Here is a 7,500-nt window from a genome sequence, read left to right as displayed (position 1 = left end):
ATTGAAAGGTGATTTAGGCTGAGGAGTTAAAAATGATTTCCTTGCAAAATTGTAAGCAATATCAAAGAATTGCTTAGGGTATTTTAATTCTAGCCCAATGTTAAAAACATTTCTGATTTCTTCATCAATAAATTCAGGACTACAAATACGAAAAGCTCTTAAATACATTGAGGCAAATACTGTACGTTTAATATTATTTGGATGAGAATAATAATAATGAATATATGAACTTACATTGGTTGGTTTACGATATACTTTAAATTTAAGGCTATTGTCATGACGTAGGATAGTGCAATCTAAGAAAGGTAAGGTACAATTTTTCTCAATTTCTAAAGTAAATTTACTTTAGAAATTGAGAAAATAAATGAAGAAATATATGAATGAATACAGTGTGATTTAGGCTACTTTTGAGTACAGTAGTTATTTTTTTTTAGATAATGATCATATTCACACAAGCCACTAAATTATTTGGAAATAATTAACAGGATATGAAATAGGTGGGGTTGGAATTCAGCCCACACAGGATTCAGTCCACTTTTAAATTCACTAAAAATAATGGGTTAGTTGGATTAGGTTAGGCTAAATCCCTTTGGGCTGAATCCCATGTGGGCTGAATTCCAATGGAACCTATGAAATATATTACACAATGTTGAAACTTGTTGTGGGCTGCACGGTGATATATACTACATGTAGGCTTATACCGTTCCTTGTATACATGTGGCAAGTCTATATAACACTGCTCCTTATATTGATATGCTAAAAATGTCCTTTAGCAATCAGATCGATATCAGATAGTAATCCCACAATATTTAAAATCTATACAAAAAATCTATTTAAATGAAATAAATCTGATTTAAATAAAAACAAATTGATTTTTTATACTTTCAAAATGAAAAAAAAAATCGACAGCCCTAGTGTCCACTAACCTCATACAATAATACTTGTTAAGTCCTGCTAAAATTGCCATTTCAAAGCATAACAGTGCCTTAAAAATAGTTTCTTATTTCACTACAAAAGTTTATATTAACTTATACTGCATTGAATAAGTCAGTAGTTGATGTATTTGTCCTATATACAATGTTAGGTTTTCAGTTTTGATATATTTGTCCAATATAAAATTTTAGGTTACAAAAAAAGCAATGGCCTCCGCTAGCGGCCCAGGGATCTAGGTGTGCACGTCCTGTGTAATAGTAGTCCTTGGTATATGTACTGTATATGTATATGTATATGTATATGTATATGTATATGTATATGTATATGTATATGTATATGTATATGTATATGTATCTGTATATGTTATATGTATATGTATATGTATATGTAAAGAGATTGTAATTGATGATGAGAGTCTTGAGGAAGTTGAAGAGTTTAATTATTTAGGCCAGATGGTGAAGATGACGAAAGATCATGATGATGAAATAAAAAGACGCATTGCAATTGGTTGGAAAGTGTTTGGTAAGTATAATAAAATCCTGAGAGGCTCTCTACTGTTATGTTTGAAACGTAAAGTTTACAATCAATGCATTCTACCTGTAATAATCTACGGGTGTGGGACATGGAAACCACTTACAGGCGATAAACCAAAATCCTTGTAGTACATAGGCGCTAAATTATTAATTCAGCGTTGTCTTCAGAGTTGAACCGCACATTCTTGTACTCTTCATTACAAGTTAGACTTGAGAGTTATTGGGTTATTTGTTACATTGTAGTAACATTCATCGTAATGTATGTTCCACCTTTTAAGAAGCCTGGACCCTTTCAATAAATCTCTTTAACTTCCTTCCTTTTTTATTTTTTATTTTTTTAAGTACCCCTCCATCCATCTTCATTTTCCCTCCTACTATCCCCTCTTCGCTCTTCCCCTCCCATTCTTCCAGTCCCCTTTATCCTCCCTCCCTCCCTCCCTCCCTCTTTCCCCCTTCGTTCCTTTAGTCCTCATCTTCTCTTCATGTCATCTTCCTTGTACATATTCACGTCAGCTACACGCAGCACTTCAGTGCTGTTTATCTCTCCAGTCAGCATTGCTGTCCGTTCTTTTGACAATTATTATTAATTTATTTGTATTCTTGATTTGTTTCGTTTTTTTTCTTCTTCTCTTCTCAGCGAAAGTCACTCTAAGGAACAGAGTTAAAAGATGTACTCAAAAACCATTCTCCTTCATAACTACCTTCTCCATTAACTTGTCCGTCCCCTTTTCCTTCCCCTCCCCCTTTTTTAACATTTCCCTCTCCTTTTCCCTCTTTTTTCCTCTACATTCCACTTTCCTCCCCCCCCCTCTCCTCCTCTCCCCTTCTCTCCCCTTTCTTCCCCACCCTTTCCCTCCTCTCCCCTTCCCTCTTCTCCCCTTCTCTCCTCTTCCCTTCCCCCTTCCCTCTTCTCCCCTTCCACCTTCCCCCAACACCTCTTCTCCCCTTCCCTCTTCTCCCCTTCCCTTTTTTTCTCTCCCCCTCCCTCCTTTCCCCTTTCCTCTCCTCCCCTTTCCTCCTCTCCCCTTCCCTCTTCTCCCCTCTCTTCTTCCCCATTCCCTTTTTTTCCTCATGTCCTTTCCTTCCCCATATCCTTTAACTTACTATTAAATTCTGCCGCCTCACTCTTCTTTCTGCTCGTTCGCCATTTCCCCTCCCCTCTCGTTTCCCCTCACTTGTTTCCCGCCTCATCACCCACTCTTTCAATCTCTCTCTCCCTTTCCTTCACGACACAAACCCATTTTCTCTCTCACCCTCTCTCTTACTCTCTTCCCCTCACTCTTATCCTCTCTTCGTCTCTCTCTTCTCGTTCTTCCCTTGTTCTCCTTCTTTATCGCATCTTCCCCGTTCTTCATCTTGTACTCTTATTCTTCTTTCTTATCCTCCTCTTCTCTCCCCTCACTCTTCTTAGCCTGTGGCCTTCCCCAGATTGAATAAAATCCCATGGTTTTAGCCAGAATGAGATTCGTGAAGTACATCATTGGTTCTCGTGTCATATCGTGCGTAGGCTGTGGATGTGGTGCCATTTTACCGTCAAGTGCCTCATACGCAGAGTCAAAATTGGCACTGTTCCCCCCACCCTTATTCAACTGCCCAGGCACCCCTTATAGCCTTCTTTCCCTCCCCCCGACCCCTCCCAGTCCCCTCCGCCCCAACACAGTATAAGATTGCGATCACAACCCTTTTTTATTTTTCATTTTGCTTTGTTTTATCAGTTTGTTTTATGTGTAGGTTTTTATCTGCTTGATCGTCTTCACCCATTCTATACCTCTCACTTACTAGTGCCTTCGGTACTCCATTTACTGAGCCACTGCCCCCCCCCCCTCAAAAAAAAAGATGAAAAATAAGATTAGATAAGTGGAATTTACTCTGGGCAAATACTACAAATCGCCGGCGTCGTCGGGTATGGAAGTGTGTGTGTGTGTGTGTGTGTGTGTGTGTGTGTGTGTGTTTGTGTGTACTTTATAACACATGTGTGGGTTTGTGTGTACCTCTATGTGTACGCGTGTGTGCGTGTTTCCCAGCTAGCTTCAGACCGGAGAGGGTTACATTTGCGTGAATGTGTGTGGGTTTATATGTGTACAATTTTTATACGCGTGTGTGGGTGATTTTCAGTCAGTTTCCGACCCTGTGACTAGAAAAGGATCTTTGTCCTTGGGAATAACTCGTTATTTAAGGTAACTCTTTGGTATTTGTTGTAATTTACTTTTTTCTACAGCTGAAGTACGCGAATTTTCTGTTGTATGATTGATCCATGTTTCGCTTTTGAACGCCATCGTGGTCTCTTCTTCCTTCCCTCCCTCCCTCTGTCTATCTATCCACTCTCTCTCTCTCCCTCTTTTGCTCTCCTCTCTCCCTTCTCTCTCCCCTTCCCTATCCTTCTCTCCCTTCTCTCTCCCCCTCTCTATCCCTTCTATCTCCCGTCCCTCCCTCCCTTCCTCCCTCTGTCCATTTCTCCTCTCTCTCCCCGCTCCCCTTTCTCCCTCTCTTTTGCTCTCCTCTCTCTCTCCCTTCTCTCTCCCCCTCTCTATCCCTTCTCTCTCCCGTCTCTCTTTCTTCTCCGTTTCTCTCTCCCCCGTCTCTACCCGCTCCCCCTCTCTCCCCCCTTTTGCTCTCCTCTCTCTTCCCTTTTCTCTCTCTCCCTCCTCTCTATCCCTTCTCTCTCCCGTCTCTCTCTGTCTGCCTGTCTCTCTCTCTCTCTCTCTCTCTCTCTATGTATATATATATATATGCAAAGTAGACCACTTGGAAAAAAGAAACTAACGAAGCAGAGCGCTTTCGTATATTACATCTTCAGTGCAACAAGTACATAGTAATAGAAATGCATAGATAATATATACATGAAAAAGGAACAAGGACAGTTTGAATAAGGGTAGCGGACAATTACCCCCTGGAGGGCGGAAGGTCAATGTCAATACACTAATGATGGTGGGGCGACATCAGGTCACAGTCGCCAGGGTCAATGTTTCCACTAATGATGGTGGGGCGACATTAGGTCATAGTCGCTGGGTTACATTTTACCTGATATTATCTTACTAATGTCTTGACAAATAAAATTATCAAGTTTATATAAGCCCTTGTGTAGGTTGGTATTTTGATCACTGGTGGTATGAATCAAACTACACTCTATTAAGTTTCTTACTATTATGTTGTTGGTATAATAGATTGCCTGGGTATTACCCCAATCAACTGGATGATTATTTAATTCGATATGCTTGAATATTCTACTAGAATTATTGCCATCCCTAACATTTGTATTGTGTTGTTCAATTCTAATGTTTAAAGGTTTGGCAGTTTGACCTATGTAAAATTGATTACACATTTTGCAAGGAATTTTATAAATGCATCCTTTTTTAATTTCAATACTATTGTTGATGAGTTTATGTTTTACTGTACTATAATTTTTAAAAACTACCTTTACGTTAAATCTTTTTAATAATTCTGTGATACTTAACAAATTTTCTTGAAATGGTAAAATTAAAACATTATGATAATTAAAAGGTGATTTAGGCTGAGGAGTTAAAAATTATTTCCTTGCAAAATTGTAAGCAATATTAAGGAATTGCTTAGGGTATTTTAATTCTAGCCCAATGTTAAAAACATTTCTGATTTCGTCATCAATAAATTCAGGACTACAAATACGAAAAGCTCTTAGAAACATTAAAGAAAAGACTGTACGTAAATATTATTTGGATGAGAATAATAATAATGGATATATGAACTTACATTGGTTGGTTTACGATATACTTTAAATTTAAGGCTATTGTCATAACGTAAGATAGTGCAATCTAAGAAAGGTAAGGTACAATTTTTCTCAATTTCTAAAGTAAATTTAATAGAATCAACAAGGGTATTTGATTTAGTTAAAAAATCATGGACGTTTTTATCTTCTGGCCAAAGACATAAAATGTCATCAATATACCTAAGCCAAGGGATGTTAGGGGGGAAGATTTTGTATAATATTTTAGTTTCGAAAAATTCCATATATAAATTGCTTAAAACTGGGGATAAAGGTTTTCCCATACTCATGCCGAATTTTTGGGAATAGAAATTACCATTGCGTTGAAACTTACAATCTTTAACAAATACCTTAATTAGTTCAATCAATGTAGATGATGGCAATGGAAGAACATGTTTATTAAGTTCATCTTGAAGCTAAAATAATAAATCATTTATGGGAACTTTTGTGAATATATATATATATATATATATATATATATATATATGTATATATATATGTGTGTGTGTGTATATATATATATATGTATATATATATATATATGTGTGTATATATATATATATACATATATTTATGTGTGTGTGTGTGCATATATATATATATATATATTTATATATAAGTGTGTTTATGTATATATATATATATATGTGTGTGTGTGTGTGTGTACATATATATATATATATATACATATATATATATATATGTATATACATATATATATATATATATATATGTATATATATATATATACATACATATATATATATATATGTATATATGTGTGCATATATATATATATATATATATATATATATATGTGTTTATGTGTGTATATATATATATATATATATATATATATATATATATATATGCGTGCTTATGTATATATATATATATATATATATATATTCATGCATATACAGTATATTCAAAGGAAAGAATAGAAACACATGGAAGTGTTACCTTAAGGAAGATCAAATAGTTTGGCCTCAGACAGATTGGAATCTGTTGAGTGCGAGTATGTTATTGCAGTGAAAATATTAGAGCTGTCTCTGATAACGATATCTTGATCTAAAACTTTTCACGCGGTGATGGACTTCATAATTTTTGTTCTGTCTGATGCAAAACGTTTGCATTCAATTGAGCCTGAAAGGGCTCAGGGTTGTCTCTGAATACTCCTTTCAACTCCCTAATAGGTTTTACTCTAACACTACACTTCTCTGTATGTCACTAAAATGTCCCAAGTCACACAGTTCTTAGTATAAATCAAATGAAAGCACTCTATGCATGAGATATCTAATATGTAATATAACCATTTCAAATTACACCATAACTGGCTACACAAAAACATTTTCATTCTATCCTCCCTCTCTTTCTTCCATATCCTCTTTCCCTCTCTATCCCGAATTCTCTCTTCATCAACCCTCTCCCTCCTTCCACTTCCCTACGCTATCCGGTTCCTCTCACCCCAGCACCTCCCGACCTCATCTACCGACTTGCGTACGTCTGTCCAGTCAATGTGTGGCTACTGGTTCCGGGGCTTACTACTACAGTACTTACTTTGCGCCTTGTGGGAGCACGGCACTCGTGCAATTGCGAAACTGATCTGTCTATTGTCGGGTTGAGTGCGTAGGAGGATATGGCCTAGAGACCTTTTAAGCTCTTTTAGTGTATAGAGACGACGACAAAGGTGACATCGGAAACGATATTGAAAACTACTTTAGAAGCGACATCGGAAGCGACAACAATATTGGCAAAAGATATTTGATGTCGCGTTGCTTCGGATGACTAAGATGAGAGTCCTCGTCTACCACTCTGAGAACTGAACAAGGTAATTAGGAAGGTAATACGGCCGGATCCCTTTCCATCCACGCTCTCCTCCTCACCTACTCATTTCTCACTTCATCTGTCTTCATAATTCCCACCATAATTCTCAATTTTTTTTATCTCAAACACATTCAAATTCCTCCTTTGTGTCTACGAATTCCAAATCTGTGCCCCATTCAGTGTCGTAGGCACAATCACCCCCAGGTATCTATTTCTCATAACACTTTTCAACCATCCAACTCCTCAGTTCCCTGCTACATGTGACCTTAGATATCTAAAACTATTCATTTCCTCTAGTCTCTCTCTTTTAAGACATACGTCCAACTTTCTGCCAGCTTCATCCCTTATCTCATCACCTTGCTTTAACTTACAACTATTTTCAACTTTCTCCTATCACGTACCTTCTGAAGCTCTGTCACTAGCTATCTTAGATCCTACTCTAGCCCCGCCAAAGGTGCAGTGTCATTA

This window comes from Oratosquilla oratoria, chromosome 5 (assembly GCF_046742065.1).
Source record: "Oratosquilla oratoria isolate Oo_2021 chromosome 5, ASM4674206v1, whole genome shotgun sequence".
NCBI lineage: Eukaryota > Metazoa > Arthropoda > Malacostraca > Stomatopoda > Squillidae > Oratosquilla > Oratosquilla oratoria.
This window is presented reverse-complemented; position numbering follows the sequence as displayed.